At 47.5% G+C, this 13,235-nt stretch overlaps 2 long non-coding RNA genes across 2 annotated transcripts; both read right to left on the bottom strand.

Annotated features, from left to right (window-relative positions):
- Positions 1-1,120: 1,120 nt before the first annotated feature.
- LOC123065928 (uncharacterized) lies at positions 1,121-2,897 on the bottom strand. Its single transcript, XR_006431175.1, has 2 exons — positions 2,532-2,897; positions 1,121-1,277 (listed from the first exon to the last, which is right to left on the bottom strand). It is a non-coding gene; the product is annotated as an uncharacterized lncRNA (long non-coding RNA).
- A 6,324-nt stretch (positions 2,898-9,221) lies between these two features.
- LOC123065927 (uncharacterized) lies at positions 9,222-10,472 on the bottom strand. Its single transcript, XR_006431174.1, has 2 exons — positions 10,254-10,472; positions 9,222-9,451 (listed from the first exon to the last, which is right to left on the bottom strand). It is a non-coding gene; the product is annotated as an uncharacterized lncRNA (long non-coding RNA).
- Positions 10,473-13,235: the final 2,763 nt, after the last annotated feature.

Below are 13,235 nucleotides of genomic sequence, written 5' to 3'. Positions count from 1 at the left end.
GGGGGCTGGTGCCCTTGGCCCATTAAGGCTAGGGCGCCCCCCTACAGCCCATGCTACTGTATTGGACGTGGTGGAACAATTTCTGGACCTCCGGACCCCTCCGGAATCCTCCGAAACCTTCTGGAAGCTTTCCGGTACAATACCGAAAAAACCCGAACCTTTTCCGGAACCCGAACAACAACTTTCCATATATAAATCTTTACCTCCGGACCATTCCGAAACTCCTCGTGACGTCCGGGATCTCATCCGGGACTCCGAACAACATTCGGTAACCACATACAAACTTCCTTTATAACCCTAGCGCCATCGAACCTTAAGTGTGTAGACCCTACGGGTTCGGGAGACATGTAGACATGACCGAGACGTTCTCCGGTCAATAACCAACAGCGGGATCTGGATACCCATGTTGGCTCCCACATGTTCCACGATGATCTCATCGGATGAACCACGATGTCAAGGACTCAATCGATCCCGTATACAATTCCCTTTGTCTAGCGGTATTGTACTTGCCCGAGATTCGATCGTCGGTATACCGATACCTTGTTCAATCTCATTACCGGCAAGTCTCTTTACTCGTTCCGTAACACATCATCCCGTGATCAACCCCTTGGTCACATTGTGCACATTATGATGATGTCCTACCGAGTGGGCCCAGAGATACCTCTCCGTTTACACGGAGTGACAAATCCCAGTCTCGATCCGTGTCAACCAACAGACACTTTCGGAGATACCTGTAGTGCACCTTTATAATCACCCAGTTACGTTGTGACGTTTGGTACACCCAAAGCACTCTTACGGTATCCGGGAGTTACACGATCTCATGGTCTAAGGAAGAGATACTTGACATTGGCAAAGCTCTAGCAAACGAACTACACGATCTTTGTGCTATGGTTAGGATTGGGTTTTGTCCATCACATCATTCTCCTAATGATGTGATCCCGTTATCAACGACATCCAATGTCCATAGCCAGGAAATCATGACTATCTGTTGATCACAACGAGCTAGTCAACTAGAGGCTCACTAGGGACATATTGTGGTCTATGTATTCACACGTGTATTACGATTTCCGGATAATACAGTTATAGCATGAATAAAAGACAATTATCATGAACAAGGAAATATAATAATACTTTTATTATTGCCTCTAGGGCATATTTCCAACAATGGGTGATATCGGGATGATCAATAGGGGGGGGCTTGCCTGGAAGCTCCGCTGGAAGGGAAGAAGGGTCGTGGTCGACATAGTCGGTCACAGGGGCAGCATCAGTCTCGGGGTCTATCAAAGAGAAGAGGGGGAAGAAACAATAAATACACGCAAACATATGCATTACAAGACAAATAAGCGATGCTAGAGATGTTCTAACGCAGTGCTACACAATACGGGCGAAGGGGGGAACATCCGGGAAAGTTTTCCCGGTTCCGGACGTTTGTCAGACAAATGAATCGGAGGGGAAATGTTCAACATTTGCTATGATAGAGACGTGTGGCGGGCAAACGGACCGCGTATTCGGATTCGTCTCGTTGTTGTGAGCTACTTTTGTGTATAAAACTTTTTCATCCGAGCTACGGATTATTTTCTATGAAAATTCAAAGATTAAACAATATTCTGAAATTATTATTAATTCGAAAATTATTGAAAGGAAAAGGCTAGGCACACCCAGAAGTGTACCCGGCAGTAGGCATTGTGTGGCTGACAGTGGGGCCTATTTACTGCCCAGTCAACAGTCAATAATTGACTGTTGACTGGTCAAATGAGTAAACAGTGCACGTGGGACCCGCTTGTGGGTGTCACATGTTTTAACAGGGTCTTTCAACTGATTTTAAATAATTTACTTAGGGGATGGGGGGCCACCTGCCATTGAGCTAACTTATCTAAATACAAATATAAAAACAAAAAGCTATCGGGGCTAATCCCCAATTAGGCAGGCCGGCCCCAAATCGTGCAGTGGCCTCTGGCCACGGCTGGGAGCACGCATGGCCGCTCGCAGAGGAGCGCCGGCGGCCATGCAGGGCGAGGCCTCGAGCAGAAGCGGCCTGGCTGGAGTGGCCAGGCGCCGACGGCGCGGCAAAGCAGCCAGGACGGGCGGCCCAAGGCAGCACGGTGACGGGAGTCACGGGCGCGGCCGACGAGTGGGCGTCGCAGGCGCGGTGAGTTTGGGGAAGTGGCCGCGGGGCAGAGGGCGGGGCCGGCGGCAGCAGTTGCAGCAAGAACAACTGTGGCGGTAGGTAGCAGCAATCACGACTAGCAGAAGCAGAGCAGTAGGCGAGCAGCAGCAAGAACAGGCAGCAGCAGCGCAACGACAGGGGAGGCAAGGAAGGGGGCGGCCACGTGTGTGCGGGCGAGGCCAGGGCGCAGATCAGCGTGCGGGACAGCGGGCGTCGGGCGTGCCGGCGCGGCTGCAGGCGATGGCGGGCACAGCGGCGGCGGGACTACGCGGGCACGCGCGAGCTCCACGGAGCATGGCTCGGTGGTGGTGGCGACGAGCGACGATGGAACCAACAAGGAAACAGGGAGGACGACGTCGCTCACCGGGAGGGGGTGTCGGTGGTGAGCTCGGAACGGCCGGAAGGGGTCGGGTGGAGCCAAGCGAACGGCGATGCGCAGTGGCTGGAGTTGAAGAAGACGGACGAAGGGGATGGGTCGGCGATGATCCGCGGCGGCTCCTGCTACGAAGAGGTCGAGGACGACGGCGCGCGTCCCTTGGGCATCCTCGCGGGGCTCGGGGACGACGCTGGCTGCGAGAACGTCGACGGCGCGGCTATAGTGGTTTCAGGCGCGGGGTCCAGATCGAGGAGGTGAGCGGGGAGAAAGGAGCTAATGGATCTAGGGTTTGGGGAGGGAGCGAGAAGGAGCAGGGGGGATCCTCTTATCCATCTGGGGGAACTACAGTGACGAGGGGGGGCGGGCACTGGCCATGGCCTTTGGCCTCTCTCTGTACCTGGCGGGAGGTAAGGGAAAGGCCAACCCCGGTGGGTTGGGCTGCACTGTAGAACTGGAGGCCCAGCCCCACGGTAGCGTTTAGGCCTTTTCTATTTCTTCTTTCTGTTTTAGCTTTTATTTATTAACAGAGAGAGAAAGGGAATTATTTTGTCAACTATTTCACTTGGGAAAACTTCGAGAGGAGTCCCATTAAAACCCTGGTGATTATAGATAGCGTCATAAATATTTTGGAGACCAGAAGAATTCATTCGGTATTTTTCATAAATAGGATAGCATTTAAAAATGCTGAATTGGTGCTATTATAATTGCTAATGCTCATAGTTGCACAAAAGTGATGTTGTGTTCCTTAACAAATATTTGTTATGGAATTTTTGGCAATTGATGAAAAAAATTCCAGCAACTTTTGAGCAACTTCAAACTTCACTTGAATTTGAATTGACTGGAATTTCAAATGGGATATTAAACAAAGGTGATTAAGCACTGTTTGGGAAAATGATTAGTTTAATCACAGATGATTACTATAGCATGACACTGGGGGTGTTACAGTGATGCCTATATGCATGATCATGCCTAGATAATCTCATAACTATGCACGTTTCTATCAATTGCTCGACAGTAATTTGTTCACCCACCGTAATACTTATGCTATCTTGAAAGAAGCCACTAGTGAAACCTATGGCCCCCGGGTCTATCTTTTATCATATAAGTTTATCATCTACTTTTATTTGCATCTTTTACTTTCCAATCTATATCAGAAAAATACCAAAAATATTTATCTTATCATATTATCTCTATCAGATCTCACTTTCGCAAGTTTCCGTTAAGGGATTGACAACCCCTTTATCACGTTGGTTGCGAGGTTTTTGTTTGTTTATGTAGGTGCGTGGGACTTTTGAGGAGCCTCTTACTAGACTAATACCTTGGTTTTCAAAAACTGAGGGAAATACTTACGCTACTGTGCTGCATCACCCTTTCATCTTCAAAGAAACCCAACGCAAGCTCAAGACGTAGCACACGTCATCATCTGCCTGCTCCCATCGAAGGAACGCCCGGTTGGCCTCCACATAGGCCTCATCCTGGATGGACTTCAGGATGGCCTGCTGCTCCGCCATCTCATCTGCCTGGGCGACGACGACCTCCGCCTCAGCCTGCGCCATGTTGAAGCACGGCAGCTGCTGCTCTGGCTCCTGCTGCTCCGGCTCCTCTGCCTCCTCCACCTCCATCGGAGCCATCTCCTCCTCCTCCTCTTCCCCCGGCTGCTCCTCGTCCTCCTCCGGATCCAGCGAGTCTAGAGGCAGCCTGGCAACAATGCGGTCGGCACGCGTGGCTTGCCTCGCCCGGATCTCCTACTAGACCTCGTAGCAGCGCTTCGGCGTCAGCATGGCGTAGTAGGTGATCTTGCTTCGGAACATGGCGGAGTGCCGGAGCGTGGGCGGAGCTCCAGAGCCGGAGAGGGGGTGGATTGGCATGGACTCGCGGCACAGATAAGGGGAAGGGGGATGGGTTAGGGTTGTGGGACGTCCGCCGACTTAAATAGCCGGATTTGGTCTTGGGCGACGAGCCGGAGGGGCGCCACGCGGCGTTCACATCGCTGCGACGGACGCGGCGTCCGTCGGACAGCCGGGTGTTTCCGCGTGGGGCCCCGCCGTCAGAATGACGTGGCAGGCGTGCTCGGGCGCCCCCATATCCGCCCCATATTTAGAGTGGATATGCGGGGTGCTGGTCAGCCCGGGCGTTTGAGGCCCGTTTAAAGAGCCCGTCCGGGCAAAAAAATGTGACCGAATAGTGTCCGGCGGCCCGCCCGGACGTATGAGGCGGGTTTGAGAGATCTGACTGTAGATCCGCCAGTCAACTAGTGAATACTAATGAGACCAAGGAAAAACAGTGGCTGTTTACACTCATTGATTCATTATCACATGATCAGTTCATCAAGGTGGCGGTCACACTCTGGGCAATCTAGACAGCTAGACACAAAGCCATTCATGAGCACATCTTTCAAACTCCTCGAGCTACTCATTTGTTCATAGGAAGATTCATACCGCGGTCCTGTCCGAGAACGGAGCTACCACCATCACAGGAGGGGATGTAGGGGGCGCACATCCAGCCCGGTCATACGCCAAAAGGCCCCGCCGACGGGTTATGCGAAAATTCATGTCGATGCAGGAGTCTGAGCGGGCGGGAGAGGCTCGGCATCGGCTGTGTGTCGGGATCACAATGGAGCCTATCTGGGAAGCTCCGTGCTAGTAATAGCCGGTCTGGACGATCCATTAATCTTGGAGACTGTTGCATGTAGAGAGGCTCTTGCCCTCACTGAAGATCTGAACTTACATAATGTGCTCATTGCGTCAGACTCCAAACAGGCTATATTGGACATCAACAGCCAGCATGGAAAAGAATGGTTCAACAGTTAGGGAGATTATTACCCGGTCAAGTGATTTTCTTTGTAAATTTACTTTAGGTCATGCAGCCAATAAGGAAGGACATAGCTTAGCTAGATTTGCTATTGGTAGAGGGACGGGGCGGCATACTTGGTTAGGCCAGCCCCATAACCATAGTTGTATCCCACTCTTTGTGGACTTTGATGAATAAAGTTGTTTTACCCCTAAAAAAAGACTGTAGATGCTCTAATATCCTATTTCTCATGAATCATGTGCTTATTTATTTTCTGTGATTCTTGTGAAATTGCATATTTGAGCCCATGTTCAATTATCAGCATCCCCATGTGTTGAAATTTTCTATCCCCATAACTCTTTTACAATCCCAACATTCAAAAAGAGAATCATAGTAGAGAAGTGTAAAACGTACCATCCCGAATAATCTTTCTTTACAACCGACGTTCAAATAACACTTTTCTATAAATTGTTGTCAATTCTCAACTTTCTTCCAATCTATATTTTTACCATATTTAAAATTTGGAGTAAGCTTGACATGTTTTTATAGGAATAACTACGTGTTTATTGCAAATAGCATACAGAACATGTACACACAAAATTCATAAAAAGGACCAAGGAAGGCATGTGTCCCCGTACAATTGCACAAAAGACCTCCAAAGAAACAAAGTACAAAACTCAGTCCTAAGAGACCCTTGCATCCATCGTCATCTTTGCTTGTTGCCGACCACAGTCGTCACTAAAGCACCGCCGGCGATAGGAAAAGCAAGCAACCCCACAAACCAGATCCGCCGAAGCACCATAGTTGAAGCAGCGTTGTGAACCGATTGAGCAGCTCGCCATACAACGACAAAGCTGGACCTCTGTAGCACGTCGAACGGGGAACATCCCCATGCTCGCCGGATTGTAGATCCGCCGACTCCGCTCAATGTCGTCGAAGTACAGGATCAGATCTGCTCACCGTCTTCCACAAACCCTTATAAGAGGCCACTATGTCCAAGGGGTCGCCTGCGCTGCCACCATCCGAGGAGGGAGCCAACATCGGACAATTCACCCCTAAGCATCCTTGCACGCCCTCGAGTTGTGTTGGAGGAGATATCGCTAAGACGGAAACATGCCCGATGGACAAAGGACAAGAGTTCGGACTCTGCTGCCGCCTCGCCGACCGAGCCCCCAGATCCGCCGCCTCGCCGACCGAGCCCCCGGATCCGCCGCCTCGCTGACCGAGCCCTACCACCAATTTCTCGCCAGCCGCACATGACCCGCGAGCAGACCGTAGCCCCTAGATCTGTCACCCACTGCTCCGAAGATCAAAGTGTGAGGGATAGATCTGAGGCACCCTTATTGATGGCCACCGCTATCGCCGTCGGAGAAGCCATGACGGTCAGCCAAACCCAATCTTACCTAGACTATAGCCAAAAACGAATTGTGCAGCAGATCCGGCGAATCTAACCACTACGGCACTACCCAACGAACATGAGGCCCGCGGGGGAGCGGAGTCGCCGGATTCAAAGCTTGGAGAGAGAGCGGAGTTGTCGTTAAAATATGTTTGTTTTGGTTGCTACATAACCTGATTTGCTTGACTGGTTTTGGGTCAATGTAATCCATCTTGCTTCTTCGTAGCTAACTAAACACAGTTTTTTTTTTGCGGGAAAACAAGAACAGTTTTTTGAGCAATTTGATAAAATGTCACACTTTTCCTCATGCTTTGACTCAATAGCACATCTTTCTTTTTATTGAATTAAATGGCACACCTTTGATTCATGGCTAGATAAAATGGCACAAACTGACTTTTTAGCTCTGCTTTTTGATTGGGCCTGCAGATAATATCTTGTAGGACGATTTTGCCCCTCGGTCGGTTTGAGCTGTTTACTGGTTCAAGACAGAACAGCACGGCGGCCTCGCTCTCCTCGTTGTGCATCCGCCTCGGCACACCGCCCGTCCCATCGTGGTTGCATCGAAGTATGGCTCCTCCCCAGCGCTCCACCCGTCTGACACGACTCGCCGCGCTCCGGCCGCACCCTCGCTGGTCGAAGAGAAAAAGGCACCGCCCCTTCAAGCGCCTCGCAGCTGCAGCTCTAACCTCCGTTCGACGCTCGGCACATTGTCCACGGCGCAGCAGCGCGTCCATGTATATGTCATTGTTGGCCGCGTTGGAGCAGCATTTGCGGCTGTAGCAGTGCTCTCTTCCTTAGGCCTTGTACAATGAAAGATGCTTAGGGAGGTGCTTACAAAAATAAATCGAGTTTTTTTGAAGCACCGGTGCCTATTTCTACAGGAGAGACGCTTAGTTAAGTGTCTATCTTGTACAAATAAGCAACGGTGCTTAAGGAAAGTCTGGTTTATTTTTCTAAGCACCTCTTCTAAGCACCTTACATTGTACAAGACCTTATATGGGTTGAGCTAAAAAAGGACTGCAGCTTGAGTTCAAATCTTGCCAACGCCAAATTTTGTCCTAAAAAAAACGATTGTAGCTGAAAATCATATGGATTGATGGATTTAGCTATAGCTTCTGTCAACAAGACATATGGACTACAGATGCTTGTTCATATGGATGTAATCAAAAATCAGATTGGCTGGCTATCCATACGTTAACTGCCGCGTCTCAGTTCCTGGGCTAACTGATGGTTTGAGAAAGGGGGTCGCCTTTTCTCTCCGGTCGGCGAGCGAGCGGCCGGAGCGCGGCGAGACGGGGCAGACAGGCGAAGCGCTGGGAGGAGGCACACTTCCATGCGTCGGCGGTGGGACGGGCAGTGCACCGGGGCACGGCGAGGAGAGCGAGGCGGCGGCGCTTTTGAGTGTGTTTGGTAGGATGCATGGAGGGTGCACGAGGGTAAAAGTTCCCAATCCGACCCACTTTTACTTGTTTGGTAGGGTGCATGAGCTCACATGGGCTATGCTCATCTGATGCATAAAAGGGCCCTTAGCTATGCTCATCTCATGCACCCCAGACAGGGTGCATGAAGGCAGCTATACTGGCACTCACACTCGTCCCCACCCACCAGACCATGTTCAAATATGTTTATATTTTCAAAAAATGTTCAGAATTTTATTTATTTTTTAAATTTTCGAAAAGTTTAGAATTTCGAAATTTCTTTAAATTTTTGAAAAAAATAGGATTTCAAAATTGTTTAAATTTTCAAAAATGTTCATAATTTCAATATTTTTTAAAAAATCAACAATGTTTGGAATTTCAAAATAAAATAAAAAATTGTTTGAATTTTGAAAAAAACCATAATTTCAAATTTATTTAAATTTTTATAAAATATTCAAAATTTCAGATTTTGTTTAAATTTTTTAAAAAAGCTTGGAATTTCAAATATGCTCAAATTTTAAAAAAAGTTCAGAATTTCAAAATTTATTTTAGTTTTTCAAGAAAAAGAATTTCAAAAAATGTAAATTTTCAAAATATGTTTAAATTTGTGTTCATATTTTTTCGATTTTGTTCATCATTCAAAAAAAATAGAATTTGAAATTGTTCAACATGTCTAAACACATGCAGGCTGCCAAACAAAGTCTCAGCTCAGCATGTCTCAACGCATACATCGCTGCCAAACAACAGCAATTGCATAGACTCAGCATGTCTACACTCAACATGTATGAGAAGAGAACAACTAGGCTAGGTCCATACATGCTACCAAACACACCTTTGTGTCTTCCTGCCTGGTCTGTATCTGTTTCGATCGAAACAGATCGAAGGTGACCGGGCTGAATCAAACCAGTAAATAGGTCAAACCGACCGAAGGGCAAAATCATCCTACAAAATATTACGTGCGGGTCCAGACCTAAAAATTGAGCTAAAAAGTTAGTTTGTGCCATTTTATCTATCCCTGAATCAAAGATGTGTCATTTAATCCAATAAAAAGAAATGTGTGCTATTGAGTCAAAGTACAAGGAAAAGTGTGTCATTCTATCAAATTGCTCCAGTTTTTAAAGGGAAAAACACTTGATCACTTGCAACTATTATCACAATTACAGGAGATCGCACATTCAATACAAGTACCAAGTGGTTTTCCAGGATCATTGCAGTTTATCTGATAGCAACAGCTTGGTGCTTGAACACATGGTTTCTTGGGATGTACTATGTGAAGTTGTATGGCTCCGTCGGTCCTAGTTGTCCTGCATATAAGTATTTATTTATGATTATGAAAAAACTTTATTGACAATTCTATGAGATCATCCATAAAAAAGATAGACAATAAAATTTCATTTTGTTTCCTGTGAGAGCATATTCACTAAATATATCATCATGCAACGGATGATTGTTATATTTGTTTCAGTATCGTGTAATTTTTGGAATCTACGCCGATGGCCCATCGATCCCGTCCCAGAAGACGAGCTCGAGGTGGATCGAGCCCCGGAAGAACAAAACACCGACGAGACGCAGCCTCCAACCAAACGCCGTCCCCGCAAAACGCATCTGAGCTGCGGCCGCCACCGACGACGGAGCCCACGGGCCGGAGCAGCGCCACGACGAAGACATACTCGTGTGCAGCTCCTCCATCGCCTACCAAGCCAGAGCCAAGGACGACGCCGGCGAGCGCCCAACCAGATCAAGCGCTCGATTCGGAGCACACACAAGCAGCTGACCTGAAACCGCCGCCATGGACGAGGCCGACCAGACAACGCAGCACCCGAAGCACAACAATTCGCGGGCGTCTCTGCCGGAGCCAAGCGCGATGCCGAGGAGCCCACCCCACAGCAAAAGCCTAGCTACAGAGCCACCAAACTACGCTATATACACAGCCCACCCGTGGATCTGGGCCCCCTCACCTCATGACGCCGACGAGGGCGACGGAAGCGAGGGGATCCGACGAGATCGACGGCGGGAGCCCAGGCGCTGAGGTCGCCAAACGAGTCGCTTTCTGTAACTATTTTGTGCAGTATACTTAAATTTAGTGAGCAGAGGTGCGTTTCATACCTTGGGCTTGGAAGCTGGCGCGTAGAACAAGGACCATAAGGATGAAAAACATACGTGCATACTTTGCCATGGTCATCCAACTCAGGTGGTCGCTCTTGGTTTTGTGTTGTGATTGTGATCTAGTAGACTGGAGGACAGAGGGCAGCATATATCCAGCTAGTAGCACATGCCATCGATGGTATGCATTTATTCCCTACAAAATAAAGGTATGCATTTATTCCCCCGGAAGGCCGGAAATGCAAAAAAAAAAGTATGCATTTATTCCCCTGCAACAAATAGGATATGCATTTATTTATTCCCCTAAATGCTAGAAAACGCATGCGCTATCTCGCTGTTCCAAGCGCATCCATCGCCGCATCAAATGCCAGCGCAATGATAGCCCACGTCACGGCAAGCGCAATGATAGCCCACGTCACGGCAAGCGCAATGCGTTTGTATGTTGACTGCTTTCCTGCATACCCTCTCCCTGCATCGCAAGGATGCCTCTACACATTGTGTTTGGTTGCTTGCATTGGTTGTACCCATACTAGTGCACGTTGTTTGGTTGCCTGTATGAAATATGATTAGGACATAACAGCTACCCATAACACACAGTGCCATGGCGATTGCAATGAACGATGACGAGGACACAAGCAACTAGTTCGCCGCGCCGCCACCGGACTCAGCGCAAAGGCCACCGTCCACCGTCGCGGGCTCGCCCGTGCGGAACACCGGCCTCTTCGGGTCAACGAGCAAGCCTCCCACCACCGTGGCGAGCAGGGTCTCTGCAGCTCATCAACGGTAGATAGATACCAAGCAGGGGAGGGGAACAACCAGCAGCAGAAGAGGGCGGTGGACTGGCCGCCACCGGCATGTAGTACGTCGCCGCGCTCTTCTGCAGGTCCGATTCGCCCTGGCGTGGCTCGCCTCGCCGCGCTCCTGCCCGCCGTCACGCTCTTCTGCAGGTCGTTGAGCGCGGAGCGGGAGCGGAGGATGTTGAGCGCGTGGCTCTTGAGCGGCAGGTCGGCGCGGTTATAGACATGGTCAATGCAGACGATGATGGTTGGCCGGAGCTGCTTCACGATGCAGGAGAGGAGGCCGAGAGGAGAGACGCCGGCGGTGACGCTAGTAGCAGGACACGGGAAAGTAGATTGAGATTAAGGGGTGCCATTAACACATATCACATATATGCATATATACGTTCCACGAGGAAGAGGTTAGATTTACTCGTCTACGATCGTCGAAATGGAAAATATGCAACACGAAACTCATGTGAAATTACAAGATGAAGGTATTGGTCAAAGGAAATTTCAAACGGTCAACCGTGCATGACGAATTTGACATAAAATTATATTTTATCATGAATCTAATGCTACTAATTTGATGGCATAAATGTTGGTCTATTATTGTATAAAGACGGTCAAACATAAAACAGTTTGACTTTCCAACAAAGTTGAAAAGTACACTCTTTCAAGGACGGATGGAGTACCATTTATAGTTTGGACATGCCCCATCTTCTTTTCTTGGCTCAGAAGGACTGAGGCCCCTCCACCCTTGCTCAAATTTTAGGATACTAGATGACCCATTGCACCCATGACGCAAAAAGCAAGAGCGAGCCTAGTATTCAAACCATGCATATGTGTCTGATTTAGAACCAGGTTAATAGATACTAGACCATGATGGTGCGCGTTGCCGCACCGTCTATTACCCATATATAAGGGTTGGAAGAGTAAACATTTATAATGACTCTAAACAATTTTGTTTTCTATAAATATGTAATGGTAAAAATTTGAAAATAAAATACAAACTGAGGTCACTTTTCTTCTTCTTTGAATCACAACAATGAATTAAACTTTCTGGATTAATAGAACATTTCACCAGTACTTGTTCTTAAAAGAATAATTCTTAACTCAAGTCAGCTAATTGCCGAGGAACACAATGAAGACAAATTACTTTAACAAACTCACGATTAAAGGCTTACTTGATATGTAATGTTTGGATCTTTGAATAATATTTTTGCAGCTTCGTATGGTCGTTTAAGGTTACATATTATCCTGATATTTAAAATATATGATCCAAAGCCACAAATTTAATTCTTCATGTGAATTTCCTTACACCAGCAAATGTTCTACCTCCATGTCATCGGATTTAATAGAAGACAATTACATCCCAGCCAGTGTCTAGCAGTAAGCCATGTCTTAGGTCATGAGCTTACACAATCCAGCATCCTGGACATAATCCAGTTGTTTCACATTTGAAGCAGCTATACAAGAAACCTTTAACATCTCGCATGACTGCTCTAGCATAATTGTAGAGACGAGATTTCATCAAAAGAGGCATCTTGAGCTCAAGAAGGGCATGCTCCACCCAATCCTTTTAAGTTTTTGTTGTATGTACAGAACCTTGGGAAAATTTAGACGCCAATGCATTTATGGTCATCACTGTCCAGCTCAGGAATGAACTAAAACTAGCATCACACAAGACCACATATATATATATATAATCGTCCGGTTCAATAATTGTTATCTAACGCAACCAACATCAGACTCATTCAAAAGTATTATACATACATGCAGTAGGGAGAAATTCCTACTGTTTGAATGACAAAATTTTGGCTGAAACCTCTATGTATTCTTATTCTAGTATACATGGCATCAGGCATCTGATTTACCTCCAGAACATGCTGCAAAAATGGTGACTGAAGATGCATACTTGCTACCACCTTATATGATTTTAAGAACATGCTTGGCTTTCTTTATCCTTTGCTTTGGCGAGCCAATTTATCTTATCTCCTTCAATTCTCTATAAAAAAATATGGCACACTAATCATGTCCCAATAAGTGGTCCAAGAGGAAACATCATGCATATTACGAACGAACATTACCCTATGAAGAGCACAAAGTGCTTACTGAAAGTGTTGAGTGTCACAATCATTTGATGTTGATGACAACGCGGAAGTTTAGAGGGAAGGGATCGCCTATTGCCACAACAATACATGATCAG

Source organism: Triticum aestivum, chromosome 3B, assembly GCF_018294505.1.
Source record: "Triticum aestivum cultivar Chinese Spring chromosome 3B, IWGSC CS RefSeq v2.1, whole genome shotgun sequence".
Taxonomy (NCBI): Eukaryota; Viridiplantae; Streptophyta; class Magnoliopsida; order Poales; family Poaceae; genus Triticum; species Triticum aestivum.
This window is presented reverse-complemented; position numbering and strand designations above follow the sequence as displayed.